The sequence below is a fragment of the Anas platyrhynchos genome, chromosome 19, assembly GCF_047663525.1.
Source record: "Anas platyrhynchos isolate ZD024472 breed Pekin duck chromosome 19, IASCAAS_PekinDuck_T2T, whole genome shotgun sequence".
In the NCBI taxonomy this organism is placed as follows: domain Eukaryota; kingdom Metazoa; phylum Chordata; class Aves; order Anseriformes; family Anatidae; genus Anas; species Anas platyrhynchos.
The window spans coordinates 11913211-11931556 of record NC_092605.1 but is presented as its reverse complement, the minus strand read 5'-3'; the positions used below and the strand labels follow the sequence as shown (position 1 = coordinate 11931556).

General features: G+C 54.5%; 1 protein-coding gene across 5 annotated transcripts in view; it reads right to left on the bottom strand.

Moving 5' to 3' along the window:
- Positions 1 to 11704, bottom strand: part of MYOCD (myocardin) — a 245914-nt gene extending 234210 nt beyond the window's left edge. For 2 of the 5 annotated variants that reach the window (XM_027471503.3, XM_072025862.1), the window contains exon 1: positions 11385 to 11702. The gene's annotated coding sequence lies outside the window, so the exon portion shown is untranslated. Of the gene's footprint in view, positions 1 to 8958; positions 9058 to 11384 lie in introns of all 5 variants that reach the window. The other 3 variants (XM_072025860.1, XM_027471506.3, XM_027471512.3) reach the window with 3 other exon arrangements.
- Positions 11705 to 18346: the final 6642 nt, after the last annotated feature.

Here is an 18346-nt window from a genome sequence, read left to right as displayed (position 1 = left end):
GCTGTGGGTTACCTAGAGAACATATATTTCCCCATAGAAGATTCTCCAATCTAGCAGATGGAGTTTTACTATGATCTGATGTCTGGAAGCTGAAGGTAGGTGAACTGAAATGTGGCACACTGCTTACTGACATAGGAGCCAAGGTAATGAACCACTGGAACAATTCTCCTAGGCAGTGTGGGAATCTCCAACATTAGCAAACGTTACATCATGCTTGGTTGCTTGCTCTGTCTCAAGCAGGAGTAAATCTGGGCTCAGGTTATACCTGGTAGTCAGACTAGATAATGGCAAAGATATCTGCAGTCCTCATAGTCCAAACAGCTATGATAAGGGTTTCATCATTACTCTTGCTGGCTGCATGTACCTACAGGCAGGAACGGAGTCCCTCTCTGTCATGTCTCACTGACAGCAAAAGCTTCAGTATAGTGTTTTTCTTGGTAATATGTTAAAAAAAAAGGCCATTTCTTAGACCCGCAGTGATCTCGTAGAGCCAAAAGAAGTGAATTATCATGGCAGCTTAATTAAACCATACAGCACAGCAGAAGCAACGGTTTCTCTTTCCAAGACTTTAGGACCTTCTCATACCAGAAGCCTGTGAGCCACTGACGTTTTGAACTTGGGGCAGACACATGGTTCCCTGCTGGGACTATTCCACTTGTTGGGCCCAGGGCTGCTGAACAGGTCTCTGTGGAGAGCCCATTATGATCAATTTTAGAAGGGAAAAAGTCTGAAAGGTGACATGCTGTGAATTCAGGAAGGGATGGGCAGCGGGGAAGGGGCACCCTTTACTGAGCATTGGGCAGTCCTTAGCACCTGGTGACTTCCACTCCCACCCAGACTCCTGATCTCACACCAGGGTCTGTGGCCTCTACTGTACTTTACCCTTTGCAGCTATAATTAGTTTCTCTTTCATTACTCCCCCTTTCCATCCTTCTCCAAATGATTTTTTTGCTTTTTTTGTTTTACAAAAAATAATTTTTTGTTCTGGTCAATATTCCTTTCCAAACTGTTTGGTTTTTAACACAGGTTTAACTGATAACTGGGCTTCCTTACAAACTTGGCCTGGTGTGCTCCTACTTGATCTCTAACATCCCTAATCCTGCATCTCTGTGCTGGGGTCAGCCTGCTCTGTCACTGCACACCTGCACGTGCAGGTATAGCCTCTGTAGCCGTGGTCTTTAGGAAGCAATTCATCTTGCACTAAGTAGATGTCTAAAACAGGGCAGATGACTTACTACCTAGAAATGACAACTTCCAAGGAAAGAGACCCGCCAAGGGCTATTGGGTTCCCTGCTCAGCCTGGTCACCGAGCCCCGTGGTCCTGAGAAGCCCTGAGGTCTCTTCAGTGCTTGGAGCCAGCAGGGCTGCATTACTGCGCTGCGGCTGGAAATCTTCGGGTGCTGCCCACAGTGAAGGTGGCTCCAGTGTGTGCAAGGACTTCAAAGCCCACACCCTGCACAGACCATAGTGTGGAGATGGTCATGGAAAGAAGCGTGACCAGGGGCTCCTTGCTCCATTTCCTCACGGCTTTGTGAACCCTCAAGTGCTGGCAGAAATGGGCAGCTTGCAGAAAAGCCTGTGGAAGCTTGTTATCCACGCTGCTGCAACAAGGCAGAGGAACAGGGGAGGAGAACCAGCCCTGCAAACAGCTGCTTTGCCCTCATCCCATTGGCACAAACCCCTGCTCCCCACTGTCCACCCGCCCACAGCCTCGGGAAGAGGCAGGAGGAGCAGTCAGGGCGCTTCTCTCCTTCACAGGCGAGGCCAGGCTAACCTGCAGCTTCCCTGCCGCCATTCCCAGCAGAAAGAGCAGCTTCGGCTTGCTCCGGCTGCCTGTGTGCCAACATCAAACATGTTTTACAACTGACCTGCAAAGAATGTGTGTCACTGAAGAGGATATGTAGCCCTGGAGAACATAAAACACAGCTGCGCTGTTTAATTGTATCTCTTCCACCCGATCGGAATAACAGGCAGAGATGATCTAAGGGAGATAACTACTGAGTGTGTTAGGAACAGCTCCGCTACCTTCGCCAGTGGAAGATTCTTATAAATTCACTCCTCCTGCCATCTTTTTGCAAAGGGTCAGAAGATGTACTGACAATAGCAGCATGCAAATATTTCAGAACTTGGCCACACGCTGAGCAAACACTCTGGATAGCTTCACGAGTAGATTAAAATGCCAGATCAGCGAGCAGTGGTGCACTTTAAATACGCTCACTAATTTATTAAGTTTATTCTTAGCAAGCTTGCAGACTTCAGAAAGTTAAATTTCTCAGTGACAAATGGCTGGGATGCTGGGCAGCCAGAGCGTGCGTGCTGCAGTCAGATGGCCTGGAGAAGGCAGAGCAGAGGAGCAGATACCACCAAGCACTCTGTACGGCTGAAAATCCCCAACGGAAGAGCCTGCACGGGCTTACTGTCAAGCCTGCTCTGCAGCTAGAGTACAAAACCAGGGCTCTTGGCACATCCTACACTTCTCCAAAGAGTGCAGCCTCCCACTCTGGACTTAGACATCCCTTATCTCCTCTAGGCCTGGCCGTGTGCTGTGGGCTAACCGCTGCAAGCACCAGAGCTTGGGGCACCCTTTGTGTCCCGGCTGCACAAGCAGTCCCTTGTGCTCAGGAAGAGCAGTGCTCTTCTGGCCACGGTGGGGCACCCCCTGCGCCAGGGGCTGGGCTGTACACACCTCCCATCCCAGGAAGCCATCTGCTGTGGTCCCAGGTGACATCCCTGCCCTCCCTGCCCCTTCTCCCAGGTGCTGAGATGGTGCTGTGCCCAGGAGCTCTCCACCCTTCAACCCTGTTGGCTCCCCATGCTCAGTCCACAGGAGCCAGAGCCCACTGAGGTCTCATCCCAGTCAAGACTCACAGCAGGTGTCTCCAGTGGGACACAGGAGTCACCAGAGACACCTTCAGCCAGTGGCTGTGGGCCACTGCTGCATCTTTGCTCTCTGCCTCTGCAGGTCCCTGAAGCTCTGCAGACCTGGAACTGGGTCTGGAGTAGCAGAGTTTCCCCAGGAGGAAACCAAGGCCGGCACTGCTGGTAGAGATATTTAATTTTAGGATCATTGTTCAACTTGAACTAAGGAGTGTGTTTAGAAACCCTTCTGAAAAGCCATGTGTCTGACTTGCATGGTCACACATCCCTGAAGATGAAGCATGGCAGGACAGAGCCCTGGGACAATGTGGAGGGCCCTGCTCAGCAGCACTGTCCAACCTCTCGGACCCTGGCAGGACCATGGTGGCACCAGGTGCCACACAGATGTGAGACCATCCCTGCCACACTGAGGCACTGACAAAGCAGTTGTGCACCTCCTGCAGGTCTGATTTGACTGCACTGCTAAAGAGAGTAGAAAACCATTTTGCTACAGGAAAGCAGCACAGCAGGATGAGGACACTCACAGCCCCAGGACCCCTAGCTGCTCCGCAGTCCTGGACAATGGAGCATGGTGGGACACAGGCCTGGAGACACCTTATGGAAAAGTTCTGGTGAAACAGGGAGAAGTGTGCGGATGAGCAAGCAACTGCACGAAGGATTTGTTGAGCACAGCCACCACTTAAAGGGCCATTTGTGTTATTTGAACCCACTAAGCAGCTCAGCATTCGAAGAGCCATTTGCAACCACTCCTGCCCTTCTGCACCAGCCACACAAACACCAGGCAATGAGGCAGCCTCCTGGGAGGGAGCCGTTTATCAGCAACGAACCCGGGGACTCCATGTGGCGTGCCGGGACGGCTCCTCGAGTGGTGATGACAGCCGCTGGTGGAGATGCCTACGTGCTGTTTGCAGAGCATAAATGAGATGCTGCAAGTTTTCCAGGGACAGAACGCAGCAGGGCCCTTTGAGCTGGGGCTCACAGCTCTGCGAGGCTGTTTCACAGCATTTGCCACATCTCTGGGGAGTTGTTATTCATCATCCCGCTTCAGAAAGGAGTCGATCCTCCTCTGTTAGCACTGGGAGGGAAAAGACTTTCCCAAGAACATTTCCTGAGCTGAGAGCAAATCCCACATGGCATTGCAACGCTCTATCAACTGCACATGCATGTTATTGTTACTTGCACTGCAAAGTGAGCTGTTGGACCCAAGGCAATACGTGCTGCCACTGGTGGTTAAACAAACTCCATATGCCCCGTCCAGCAGCTGGCTGGCCGATGTCAAAGCCCTGAGAAATGACCTGCTCTGACAGCCCTTTTCCTAGTGATCCACTTTGATTTATTGCCTTAGCCTGCAGTGCAGATAGGGAACAACACGCACAGACATGCGGGGTCTGGATCTGCACCCAATTGGGTCCATGTGCTCTCGTCAGCTCTTTCATCCCCAGGTCCCTCTGCATTTCAGCAAGCCTCTATAGGAATGCCTTGAAACTGGCTCCTACAGTGAGATACTCAATCCAGTTTCCCAATCCTTTGCCCTTCCTCAGCAGCAGTTGTGCTTCTAGAAATACAGGAAAGCTGCAAAACTCGATCAGTTTGGGAATAACACATTGTAACGTGCTGTGGGAATGGTGTCAACCCATTGCTCAGAACCTCATCCTAAGAGCAGAGATGCCCCTCCAATAAGGCTGTACCAGACTGTCATCCTCAACAGTCCATAGCCACTGTGCTTTCCTCCCCACCACTGGCTACAACATCACATGGGATGGATTGGCCTTGGGAGACCTGAAATATAACAGGAAGGGTAAAACTGACTCTGCAGTTAATGGGAGTGGTGAGCATAAGGAGAGGAGCAAGCCCTCGGCACTCACTGGGTCCAGGGACATGCAGAACCAAGGTGTGAGTGGCTGTGCTGTGGTGGCAGGATTGGCTGCAGGACAGCCCCCTGGACAATGTGGCTGAGGCTGTGGGCACATTGCTGGGAATGAGGGAGAAGTGACCCAGAGCAGGTTTCTGCAGGTCCTGCATCCCCGTCTCCCCAGCAGGCCCATGCCAGCTCCCTTCCAAGCAGCCCTGTGCAAACAGGGTACTCCTGAGTCCCCACTGATGCCAACCAAGAGCAGTCATGGCTTTGCATAAGCTCTGATAGGACAAGGGGCACAACACAGTGTGGCAACAGCTCGACTTAAGCAAGTGGATGGTGAGCTTGCAGGTGCATGAACCGCCCAGACATTTACAGGGAATGGGGAATACCAAGCAGACTGAAAATCATTCATGCTGCTAACATGCCAGAAGACATGGACAGGCTTCTTCATTAGAGGTCAGAGCCTGCCTGTCAGGTGGGCGATGCTCACAGAGATGCAGAGTGCCAATACAAGGTCCCCTTTCCCTGCAGAGCAGAGCCGCTGGGCACTTCAGATGATGAGAAACCTCCCTGGGTGCATGCTCAGTGCTGGACACACCAGAGGGAGTCCAAAAGGGGTCAGTGCAGAGCTGGCACAGGTCCCACACCTGCCCTGTGGCTCCAAAAGTGGAGCTCTGGGCAGCCCCAAGGTCTCCTGCTGCCTGGGAGAGGCCATGTTAGACAGATTCAGAGTAGAGCAGGAGCAGGCAGGTACTGGGGAGTACCACGCTGGTCAACATGAGGGATGAATGGGAAAACTTGCCCGTTTTGGCCTGGATTTTATTCTTCTTCATTTAACTCCTCCACTCTGCACAGGCATCTATCTGTCCTTCACTGTTCATCTGCAGTCCCACCAGGGATGCCCCACTGGTAGACATCACGAACAAAGCTGCACAGTGTTCTGTTAGATGGACAAGTGTCTGAGCAAAAACGAGCCATCCAGGTGGTTGCCCACGCTTTACTAGGCAGAGCTCCGTCTGTGGGGGGAACTTCACCCACACCACATAGTGCACCCTGCGTGCACGGCCCCACTGCCAGCCCAGGATCTGCCCTACACCCTGAGGGACACCCGGCGGGAGGGCAAGGCCTGCGGGGTGCTCGTGGCTCTCACACCCTTGTGATGAGGTCAGGAGTCAGGAAGTCCCTGGGGACAGCTGATAAGCCTCTGTGTCTGCTCCAGCAGTGCCCGTATAAGTTGGGTGTATTTTTGGCTTGAGGTTGGGTCATAAACCCACATGAGTCAGAAAATGCAGTTAAGGCAGACCTACGTCCCCTACCGTGGTGCCTGCTTCAGGGCAATGCCAGCAGCACCAAGCTGGTGGCTGTGGTGTGCCTAGGACACATGACATGATGGACACAGGCAGGTCCCAGGTGCAGTGGGCAGAAGATCATGAAGGTCACTGAACTGTGTGTTTTGGCATCAGGACCACACACCAAGCAGCAATGTGTAGTGGGGACAGTCCTGACAGCAGGATTCTCAGGTGTCCTGTGAACCCAAGCTGAGGATTGTGCTGACTAGGAAGCCATGTGCACTACACATACAGCAGAGCCTAGAAGCCCCGGACAGCATGACCCCTGCACAGGCTCTCAGAAATTACCTTGTAGCTCTACCTAAATCATTAGCACCTAATGAGCAGCATCAGCTGGTGGGACAGGAGATAACCACAGCAGTTCATGGTTAGGTCACATGCATAAACCCCAGGTCATGAGATCTCACTTTAGGGCCATGCAGGTAATCAAGAGATAGAAGGTCCCAAAGCACTGTCCTCTGATGTACTTCTCCTGTGCATGAGGCCTGTGTCCACAGCTTCCCCTGCGAGCCAGAAGCCTGGCAGCTGGTAACAGGCAGGTGCAGTGCAGGCAGGGGCTGCACTGCCAGGCTGTTCCCCCATTCACGTGTCAGTGCTTGGGCTTGGCCACAGCCTCTCTGCTCACCTCCCCTGTGTTGCTTGCACTGTTGTCTCTGGTGCTGAAAACCAGCTCTGTGTTGGCTTAGAAGGAAGGACAAGTATGGAAGTTTCCTCTCCTTGCCTCTCCCACTAAACCTCAGCTCCTGGCTGCTCAATGTCGCTGCATAAAGGCCAGTGGCAGATGAAGCCACCCCTCTGGAAGTGGCTGGGACAGGTTGAGGCCCATGGCCACCTGCAGTCAAGTGCATGAGAGACGGGCCACCAGAGGCAGCAACAGCTCCACCTTCAGACTGCCAGGCTGGCAGCAAGCACCCGGAGCCACCACGACCTGGGAGGAGCATTTAGGATCACACTCCTGAATATCAGAGCCTACATCACCTTTGAGGCTTGTGCTGTATGGTCAGTCTCAAAATGGAGGTGCTTCTACTGCTCGGGCTCTGTAGACTCAGCAAGGAAATCACCATGGAGCACCTCAGACAAAAAAATTATTTGCTTCCTGTCTTCTTCCAGAAATGTCCCTCCTGTAATTCACAACAGTGCTATTGCAAGTCTCCAGAATAGCAACATGTCCATGAAGGAGCTGGACACCATGACCCAAGGTGCTCATTTCCTTGCTCCTCACTCCACACAGGGACACAGGACTGGAGACACTCTCTGTGTCCAAGGCACCTGAGGGCTCCCAGTCCCAAGGATGGGCACAAATCCTTGAGGAGACCATGGGAAGGAAGCTGGCAGAAGAAATGGACTTTGGGAGACTTTCAAAATGACCAATGACATTTCAAAATGCACGCTGCATGTGAAGTATCCACCCTCTAGGAGCCAGACAAGTGCAGGGACTGACTGCTCTTGTGGGATGCGCAGCTGGGGATGGAGGACACCAGCCAGCAGTGTGGAGGAGCAGGGAACGGGCAAGCAGGAGAGTGTGGCACCAGTGCCTCCTACCTCCACTCCCACTGAAGCAAGGCTCTCTGCTGTGCCCCTGAGCCCTCCTCCAGCACAGCTGCGCTGACTGGCCTCAAGCAGGGAGCCTTGAGCTGGCCTCACATGCGATGTCTCCAGACCAGGCACGGAGTCCTCCCTGCCAGCCTGAGTGTTCAGCTGAGGCCGCTGGGCCACCTGCGCTGACACAGGGCCCTCTGCCATGGCCTGGCAGGCAATGTCCATGCCCGGTCATCTTGCAGGGCCTCCCGACCAGCTCACAACTCTCTGAGCACCTCCACCATGGCCTGACCCACAGCTGCTGTATTCACCAAGTGCAGGGGCTGGATCCCTTCACCATCCATACCCAGAACGTTAACTCAGCTCCTCTCCAACAACAAGCAAGAAGGCCAAGAAATAAAGCAGGTACATTCCAGGAATACTGCAGCCGCAAACAGTGCATGAATCACTTCAGGCAGCGGCTTCTTCCCAAAGGACGCGCTTGTCCATCCAGAGTAGGCAGCCCACCTTTGGAGCTCAGCCTTCAGGGCAGGAGGACAGGTCTTCCATGCCCACGGTGGTGAAGGAACAGGGTAACCGCCAGGCAGAGGGAGGCTTTGCTTTGGCCACAGCACATGGAAGGGCCACACAGCATCCCATGGCCCATTTCCCTGGCTGTGTCCCTCCTCGAGCAATAACCTCAGCTGCTCACCGGCATCCAACCAGCCCCACCAGCTCTCCTTTGGCCGATGTCAGCCCACCCTCACCAAGGTGATCTCTGTGGTGATCCTCTCCCAAAGCCATTCCTGCCTTTACCCCACCTGGGCATCAAGGGCCTCCTCTACCTTCTTGGCACAGGGGACTGCTACTGTCATAACCCATCAACCTTCCCTGTTCTAAAATGTCCCAGCCACAGGAGCCTAAATGCCAGCAGGATCTAACGCAGCATTTACAAAACAGAGGGTGCCCAAAGAAAAGCATCCATGTGACACAGTCATAGGGAGGGGCACAGCGAAAAACAGTTGAGTGGGAGCTCTGGACGTGGCACCATGGCTTGGAGAGCAAATGCAGAATAGAGAGGTCCAGAATTAAGGTGATCTTTAGTGATTGCTGTGCCTACAGAACAGGGGGAATGCTGGAAAAGGGAAAACGCTGGTTCAGAGAAGAGCTCAAGAATGATTTGCAAACTTGCAGTACAGTAGAAGACAGAAGAAACCCAACTCCTTTTCCTGTTGCTGGGCAAAACAAAAATAAGACTCGGTCACACTCAGCAAACACCTGGTGGGCACCTTGCCAGTCCAAACCAAAATGAGCTCCAGCTGAGCACAACCACTTGCAAGTCAGAAATCAAGGTACCTGTAGCAAACGGTGCAGCTGCTTCCTCGTCCAAACCAGCTTCAATGTGAAAAGAGGGGCGTCCTCAGCTGAGGTCACCCAGATCTGCTCTGCCCACAGCTGAAAGGCAAGGAAATGTGGGAGAGGGTTCGCTCTGTTACCCACGGAACAAACTGGACCCAGAGATGTAAAGGATGGGTCTGGCTTCCTCTTTTCCCCACAATTTCTGCGTGCAGTTGCTGCCCGTGCAGTGCTGCAGGCAGATTAGGGAACCAGGGTGACAGCCATGGGGAGGCGGTCATTTAATTTAGAGATGGGGGTGAGCATGGGAGGGCCCATCTCCTTCCCAACTCCTTCCCATCTCCGTGGGGCCGTGCCAGCCCAGTGAGGTCTCTGCAGGTTTCCTCTTGGCTGTCAGGCTGCAGACGCGTTGCAGCAGCCGTGCCAGGCTTTTAACGCACACACAGAGCCTGCACAGCAGGACGGGGCCGGCTGGGCTGGCCTCCAGCCCCGGCTGCCATAAAACGGGAAATAAGGCAATTGGAGCAAGACCACAGCGACCACCAAGCAGCTGCCACTGGCAGGGCTGGGGCACTCTCCCCCGCCAGCACCAGCAGGCAGCAGTGCATTGCCCCATGCCGCTGAGCCCCAGTGCGCCCGCAGACTGCGGTGCAGCACGAGCACATGTAGAGGACGAGGAGGAGGAAACAGAGGAGGAAGAGGAGGCGGTGGCGGCTGTGTCTCAGCCAGGCTTTGCCCTCCTCAAACACCCCCGGGGAGCAGGGCAGCCAGCAGCCCCGGGATGCTGCACACAGCAGACAGCACAGCCTCACTCGCGGCGCGGTATGGAGTTTTCTGCTCATTACAAGTTTTATGAAAAGTTGTTGGCAAAAATGCGCATTTTCTTTGGCTGCGTTTTGAACGGATCTGGCAAAAATGTAACATTAGTGTCTCCCCTTGAGAGAACTTTATTGAGTGGAACAAAGTTGGATATTTTTAGCTACCCATTGTTAGCTGAAGAACAAAGCCATAACTAAGATATTTTGTCTCTTACACTGAAACGGGACTATCAGACAAATCCATGTACAGTCATATGTGGCTGCCCATTCAGATGGAGCAGAAAGAGGGAACTATTTTTAGCTTGATACTTCTCACAACAACACATCTCCCCTCCCCTGCATGCTGGACCACCAAAACACAGGGGCAGAGCAGCACCAGAGAGGGGATGAGGGGTCACTGACTTTTGCCATCCCTCAGGCCATATGACAACTGTCATTTGCAGGAGAGATCAGGTTATACCATTCTCAAAAAAAAATAAAAAAAAATCCCATCATTTTCTGCCATTCTGCATATTTAGTTGTTGTTTACTCAGAGCTGAACTGATGTGCGCTCTACCAATAGGCAACAGGGAGAAGTCGACCAGGACCCTGACGGATTTCAGCAAAGCAGCAGCTGCACCACCCAGCGCTAAAACCCCAACCCTCTTCCCAAAACCCCACAGGTGCCCCAAGGGCCACCCTGATGACAGAGGAGACCACGGGTGGAGGGGACCACTGGCAGTGCCACAGGAAGGAGAGGGCCTGGGCAGCTGCTCTAGGGCTGGCAGCGCTGCCGCCCTGTCCCGCTTCATACAGCCCAGCCGCAGGATGTGTAACCATTTTGCAGCTGCCAAGGCAGCATTTTCAAAAGCATTAACCCTGAAAAAGCAGAAAGCCCTGTGTGAGGCCAACCCAACCTCCCTTGAGCGCTTTAGAGCTCTACAAATGAGATCAGTCGTTTATGCCGGGTAGCATTTTGCAATATGTTCATTTAAATGAAACAAAGCGGTCCATAAATGCCCTGGATTTTGGAACGTGAGTGATGCCGGGAGCTTTCCTAAACAGTTTTTGTGGGTTGCATCGGTGAGTCATGGAGAAATCGCATTAAGTGGCTGAGCGGTCGGCACAGCCAGAGTGACCCTCCCCAGCACCCGGTGTCCCTGCCAAAGCAGGAGCACGAGGAGCAAAAGCCGGGAGGGTCGCACTCTGCAGGCAGGGCAGCGTGGCTGGCGAAGCCTTCCATAGCCTCCAAAGGGCTGCAGCAGAGCGAGGCTCCTGGGGCAGAGCTCAGACGGCCCCTCACCATCACCCTGCCCTTGCACAGCTCCATCCTCTCCTCCTTGCCTTGCCCTGCCTGTCCCTATGGACGGCTAGCTCCTGACCTCTGACGTGCACCTTGTGCCTGATCCTAACCTGTTCCACAACCCACATAGGGTGCACATAGTCCAAGACCTGGCAGGCACAAGGGGCCACCGAGGCCCCAGCAGTAGCCCAAGAGAAGCAGCAGGAACGCCTGACGGTGCTCCATTGCCCCGCAGGACGTCGGTGCCGGGTGTCGACAGAGCTACACACACATGTGAGAAAGCAGCCAGAAGAACAGAAAGATGTTAAGTAGGAAAGGCAAATTACCTGCGAAACTTTCGGCTGAGCTAGAGTGTCCCGGAGGAGATGCTGCTTTTGTGACTCCTTGCTTTCTCCGCGGGTTGGGGCTGCTTTTATCAGGGAGCAGTGATTGTTTTTATAAACTTGCAGCACAGTAAGAACTGGTTTAAAATAGAGTGAAAGGAGCTGGTGCGGATGGAATTAGACAAACTCTGAGGGCTGCTTCTCCAAAAATAAATTAACTTCTTGCAGCCCGCGGCGCAGAGGCTGGGAGGCCGGGGCGGCCGCGGCTGCCGGGGGGGCGCTCACCTTGCCCGGCCCGCCGGGGGGCGGCCCGGGGGGGGTGGGGAGGAACCGGGGAGGGAGCGGGGCCGAGGGGGCCGGGGCCGCTCCTCGCCCCGCCGCGGCTCGGAGCCCGGCTCGGAGCCCCCCGCGCCCCCCCGCCCCGCGGCCCGGCCCGCAGCCCCCCGCCGTGCCCCCAGCGCCGGCCCGGGCCCGGCCCCCGCAAGAGTTAAGGAAGGGGCGGAGCCGCCCCGCAGGGCCGGGTGGCGGCGGCCTCCCCGCGGGGCGCGGGCCGGCACCGCGCTGCTACCAGCACCGCCGGTGCTACCGGCACCTCTGCCACCACTGGCACCAACGCCTCTACCGCCACTGCCACCGCCACTTCTACCGCTGCCACCACCATCATCGCCGCTACCACCGCCACCTCTGCCACCGTCATCACCACTACCACCATCAGCACTGCCACCACCACCTGCACCATCACTGCCACTGCCACCTCTGCCTCTAGCACCACCATCGTATCTGCTGCTCCAGCACCACTGCTCCCACCACCACCACCTCTGCCACCACCATCATCGCTACCGCCACCATCATCACCAGCCCTACCTCCACCGCCACCTTCACTACCACTGTCATAGCCACCACCAATAACACCTCTACCACCACCTCTACCTGTACTGCCACCATCATCTCCACTGCCACCTCCACCTCTACCTCCTGGCTCCACATGGAACCACATAAATATTAAATTGTATTTCAAAGAGTGTTGTCCAAACACCGATAACCAAGCTGATGTGGCACACCAGCTGCAAGCAGTGGTAGGGGCCAGACAGCATCCCAGGGGCTCCCCAACAGGGTCCTGTGCACTGAGTACCCCAGGGTTGGTCCCTCTCTATTTGTTTTGGGGTACATCCAGGGGAAGAAGGCGTGTGCCCATACAGCCTCTGCAGCCCCCACACCCTACAGACCCTCACCAGGCTGTGGTCAAGGGATGCCAAAGGCAGTTCTGGGGAGGAACCCTGGCTGGAAGGGGAAGGGGCTGCCTGCAGCTCCCCTGTACCCCAGGGACACAGCCTCACCTCAGCAATGGAGCTGTTCTATATCATGTTCACTGCATCAATAGGTCCAAAAGGACTTGATTTCTCCAGGCTTGATCCTGGAGTGAAGAACAACTTGCTGCAGAATGACCTCTGGCTTCATCTACATTTCAAAGTCCTGATAACATCATTTTCCCACCCATAAAGTCCCCTTTCTGGGCTGAGGTTAACCCAAGCCATCTTCCACAGCTGAGCCAGGGCAGCAGCACCAGTGCAGCATCCATCCCCTACCTGAGCTTGCGCTTCAATCTCAGCCTGAGGAGGCTCACAGACCATCACTGTCAGCTGGAAGCTGGATACAGAGAGCCTCTTCGCAGTGCCATCCTCTGTACCGGCACTAAATGGTGGCTTCTGAAGGCAGGAGCAGCCCAAGAGGAAGGTTTTCTGCTCAGGCTGCCTCTTGTTTCCCTGTTAACCCCTAGCCCCAAGGCCCTCTCAGGCTCCCTGCCCAAACACCCGGTATCTCTTCTGTGTCTGCCCCACGCACCCTCTCCCTGTGGCTCTCTCCTACAAGGTGCAGAGCAGAAAGACATGCACCCACATGTGCCACCACTGCTGGGGGTGGCCGTGTCTGCAGTTTGCCCACCCCAAATTTTACCCTTTTAAAAAACACCACTCTGTTTTTTTGGTACCAGCAGGTCACTCCCGTGAAGAACCCCCCACGGGTGCCTGTTCCTGGGGAGCCAAGAGCCCCTCTTCTGGCCAGCATCCAGTGCACGGGCAGCCTTTGCAGGGCAGGCAGGATGCTGCTCCCCTGTGCAGGGAAAATCCTTTTTCTTCTATTTATTTATATCTGGCTTGCCATAAACTCACCCGGCTGCGAACCTGCTGTTCATACTAACAAACTTTGCTAAACTTTTTGGTGTGTCCAAAAGCTGCTGGCGGGCAGACGTACACTGCAGTGAGATCTCCCCAGCCCTTCCCATGCTCTCCCACAAGTCATCATCTCCCACAGATCCTCATCTCCTATAAATCCTTGCCTACCACCGGGCTCATTTACACAGCACTGGTAAGTGTAGCCCTTCTGCTCTTTGGCAAAGCAGCTCTTCATCTAGGAGAGACTTAAGACAGAGACCCAAAACAGACTGAGGGGCATGATGGGCCCTGTGGAAGTCACTTTCATACCAGATCCAGACAATCTGCCCAGGAGAGGTCCCACAGTCTGTTTCACAGAACTGCTGAACCACAGACAGGCTGAGGTGGGCAGGGACCCTTGGGTGCCTCTGGTCCCCTCATGCCCCAGCAGGCACACCCTGAGCAGGGCCCAGCACCACGTCCAGGCAGCTTTGGGACTGGTGTGGCCTCACCAGTGCTGAGTAGAGAAGGATCACCTCTCTTCACCTGCTGGCAATACTTTGGCTAATGCAGCCAACAATACCCTTAGCCTTCCAAGCTGCAAGAGCACATTGCTGACTCACGTTCAGCTTGGTGACCATGACTCCTGGGTCCTTTCCTGCAGAGCTGCTTTCCAGCAGGGTGCCCCCAGCATGTCCTCGTGCCTGGGGTTGTTCCTGCCCAGGTGGATGAGGGTTCCTCTCCAGGAGGAGGTTCCTCCCCAAGCTTGGACAAGGCAGAACTAGGCTCTAGAAAGTGTGTTTTAGGAGCAGGAGGTTTTTGGACTTGGAAGCATAGGGAAACAAAGACATTGCTGAGGTGGAGAGGAAAGTGTTTCTGTACTAATTTGCTACATAGTAACTGCCTTGTGATTTAAGCTGTTATCATTAGGGTTCAGAGTTAACAATCCACACCAGGCAGTGGAACAATCTGTCCTTCTCAGATCTTTATTCCAAGCCATCTGCTGTCCACAATGGCATTGCTACAGCAGTTCTTGGGCTCTCGGTGAAAGGTCTTCACACTAGAAAGTCTCCCCAGCAGTTTTGCAAAAAGACCCCAGGGGGTGAAGGAAAAGGAGCCAGAACCCCAGTTCAGGACTGGTGGCTGGGCCAGGAAAAGGGGGGAGAGGCAGTTCCAGAGGGCTACAGATGCATCTCACAGACAGCTTTCAGAGGGAGAGCTGCGACCTGGGGCATCTGGCACAGCACAGCCACGCTGCTTCCCCAGCCAGCCTTGGCCTCCCAGCACCACGCGGGTGGCGCGTACAGTTTATTTTAGCCATTTCAGTGGGGAGACAGAGGATGGAGAGGATGGAGGATCAGAGGCCCGGGATGCGTGGGCAGGAGGGGGGCGGGGAGCCCGTGCCTCCAGCACGTGTGACACGCGTTTGGTGTCACCGAGTGGGGAGAGATGTGAGCAGGGTGAAATATGAGCTGTGGGTTGCCGGCCGCAGCTGGAGGAACTCATCCCGCCTGCAGCCTGGCCCCAGTCCCTCTCAGGGCTGCTCAGCGAGAGACGGTGCGGATCCAGCACCAGCTGCCTAATGGAGCCGCCAGGATGTGGCCAGCAACTGTGCACTTTTCTCTCCCAGTCCTTGCATCACAGTTGCTCCGTACGTGCTGGGAGGGTTAAAACCCCCCAGTGCCAGGCTGGCTCACTGGAAGCCCAGCCTGGTTTTGGCCCCACACATTGCAGGTGCATGCCGCATGCACCCAGATACATTGATCATCTCAGTGCAGGAGCCCGCTGTGGCTGCAGGTCCCACAAAGGGCTTGCAGACTGTGACACATCCCCCAAAAGAGAGCAGAGCCGGCAGTGCACGGTAGGGACTACCCAAACCTTCCTGGGGATGGAATAGTCCCTATGCATTCAACACAGCTGAATAAAAACCACACTAAGCACTATTAGCCAAGGGCACGACAGCAGCCACCCCTTTGGATGAGCTTGCCAATGAGCAAGAAGATGCGGTGCCTCCTGACAAGAGCTGCTGGGCTGCTGGTGCTTTTGTGAGGTGCTCAGGCAGCAGCGGGATGCTTCCAGCACAGTGCAGAGAGGTTCAGCACTGGAGATGGCTGCCCCAGGTTTCCATGACTTTATTTCAGCTGTGTGTGAGTGCAGGGAGGTCGATTGTGTCTGTTCAGAAGGGATTGGTTTGCATCAAATCCTGGTGTGTTGCACTCATGGTTACACGTGTGGAGGGTGTGCAGGCACCATGAGCCCTGCAGTGAGGTGCGCTCCAAGAATGCTGGCACGTGTGCTGCCCACAGTCTCTGCTTCAGCCTAAGTCCCCCCAGCATCACCCAGCACAGGGGGATTGTCCAGGAAAAACTCCATGCTGGAGCTGTTCCTGTGCTGTTGTGCCCTCCTTCTACTGAGCTGCACCAGCCCCCGAGAAGGCTCCTTCCCTGCCTGCAATCCAAGAGGATGGCAGGTACAGGCTCCAGCCTGTCCCCAAGGCACATCAATCAAGGAAAATATTAACAGTAGTAGTAAGAAGGAATAAAAACAACATGCCAGTACCTGTGGAGCACCAAGCTGCCATGCTAAGGAAGGCACAGCAGCCCTGGGTCCCCAGTGCAGGCAGCTTTAGCAGCTTCTGTCACCACAGTGCAAAATCCAAAGTCCCCAGTATCAGCAGGATACAAGAATGGAAGACGGGAACACCAGTTCTGGGGGCAGCGGGTGGGCTGAATGCAGCAGCCGTGCCCTAAGCACAAGTAGTGGTAGTTTCTTCACCCATGCCCCTGCCCTTTCCCAGGGATACAAATACATCCAGGGGACCTGCAGCCATCTGGCCAGCCCCAGGGCTCTCCCACATCAGGATGCTCTGCCCAAAGGCCAGCCCTGTGACTCGCCCACCTCCCATGTCGATGGCACCTGGCCCCATGTGGACGGCACACGACGGACATGGGGCACAGGCACAGCCGTCCCTCTGCATTGAGACGAGGTCACCAGCAGCTGAAGGGACCCTGCTTCCCCCAGCCTTGCCACAGACCCCATGGGGCTAGGGTGCAGGGCACCACGGATGCAGCCGCAATGCACTCTCCACGCTATTCTTAGGAAGGGTAAAGTTTATACAAGAAATTTAAGCTTTAAACCCAGGCACCATAAATAGTCTATTTTTCAAGTGCTGCAAGTCAGTTGTAGGCTGGGAGCCAGAGCCAAAATTTGGCAGCTGTCTTTGTTTAATGATTAATTAAAATGAGGTAACAAAACGAGACATATCTATTAACGAGGGTATTTGCAGCGTCAGTAGAGGATTCCAAATGGCTGATTTTTTCCCCTTTTAATCTTCAAACTTCTCGTTAGGAAAACAAGTTCTTCCTCCGTCCGTGGTGGGAAGGGCTGTGCCGCGGCCCCTTGCCCTGGTAGCGGGAGGGGAGCAGTGCACAGGCACGGCTTTATCTTTATGGTCTTCTGCCTTTAAACAACGCGAACCCTCCGCATAAAGATTTTTCCAGCTTAGAAATTTTATTAGACCTTCAAGTAAACTTCAATGGAGAGACCGTTGGCTGTGACAGAGGCAGGAGAGGGAGGTTTGCACATCGCTCCGGCTCTGTGCTGCCCTCTCCCCAGCAAGGGGTGGTGGATACTGCAAAATAAGGACTAAAACGGGAGCGCCAGAGGCTAAGGGGCATTTTCCAGGCTCTTTTTCATAAATGCCAGATAAACAGGGTCAAATCCACATCCCCAGCCTACTTTGAGGGAGCAGCTTGTGTCTTCCCAGAGCTCTGGGCAGATTGAGCCCAGGCACCTTGGGGAGATGTCACCAGAGCAGCCAGCAAGGAGGACAGTGCAAAGGGATGGAGCGAGGGAGGGTCTTTCCCATCTGCCATGCTCCCAGCTCATCTCCTGACACAAGATATGTTTTAGAGCTCAGAAAACCCAGTGGAGCACAAGGACGCCTCGCGTGGGAAGTACCCGTGGTCACAGAAGGGTTAATGCATACGGGGAGGGGGGGGGGGGGCAGAGGCAGTTCTGGGAGGGTGCATGAAGCAGGTTCACCCTCCCCAAGGCTCTGAAGGCTTAGCCACATGGGAAAGCACCCAAGTATGAGGAAAAGGGAAAAACATCCCAAAATAGTTTAGTCTTGTTTTTTGCACTGAGACGCCCAGACAGGGTGGGAGTTCTGGTTGTGTCTGAGCTAAAAATTACAGTAAATAGCAAAGTGGCTGCAAAGCCCCATGTTCTGGATAAGAAGGACATGTGCAAACATCATCCGTCAGGGAGAAGACGTGCTGGAGGTGAAGGCCCATAAATAAACTGGGGGGAATGGAGTTACGCGAGCACTGTGTCGAGGGGTGAGCCACAAACCGCCCACTGAAGCGTGTCTTCTCCCCAGCAAATCTTGCGGCTCTGGACATGAGGACTGCTCTGAGCAGGGGCAGGATCACAAACTGGAGCATGAGAGGCTCCATCTGACCACCAGGAACACTTCTGTGCTGGGCAGGTGTCGAAGCCCTGCACAGCTACCCAGAGAGGTGCTGGGGGCTCCTCGGAGATTTCCCAAAGCCACCTGGACGTGGTGCTGGGCCCCTGCTTGGGGTGTCCCTGACTTGTGGAAAACGGACTCCACAATCAGTACGATTGTACAGTAGGTATATTTATTCAGCACTGGGCAGCACAGGCGGTAGTCCCGCCAAAGTCGTGCGCACCTGATGCGGCAACTTGCCTTGGTTTTATGCAGTGAAGAGCTACATATGCATGAAGTTTCACAACACGCCTATACATATTCAAAACCTGTCCCCACTCCGTATTAAAATTAGTTCCAAGGAG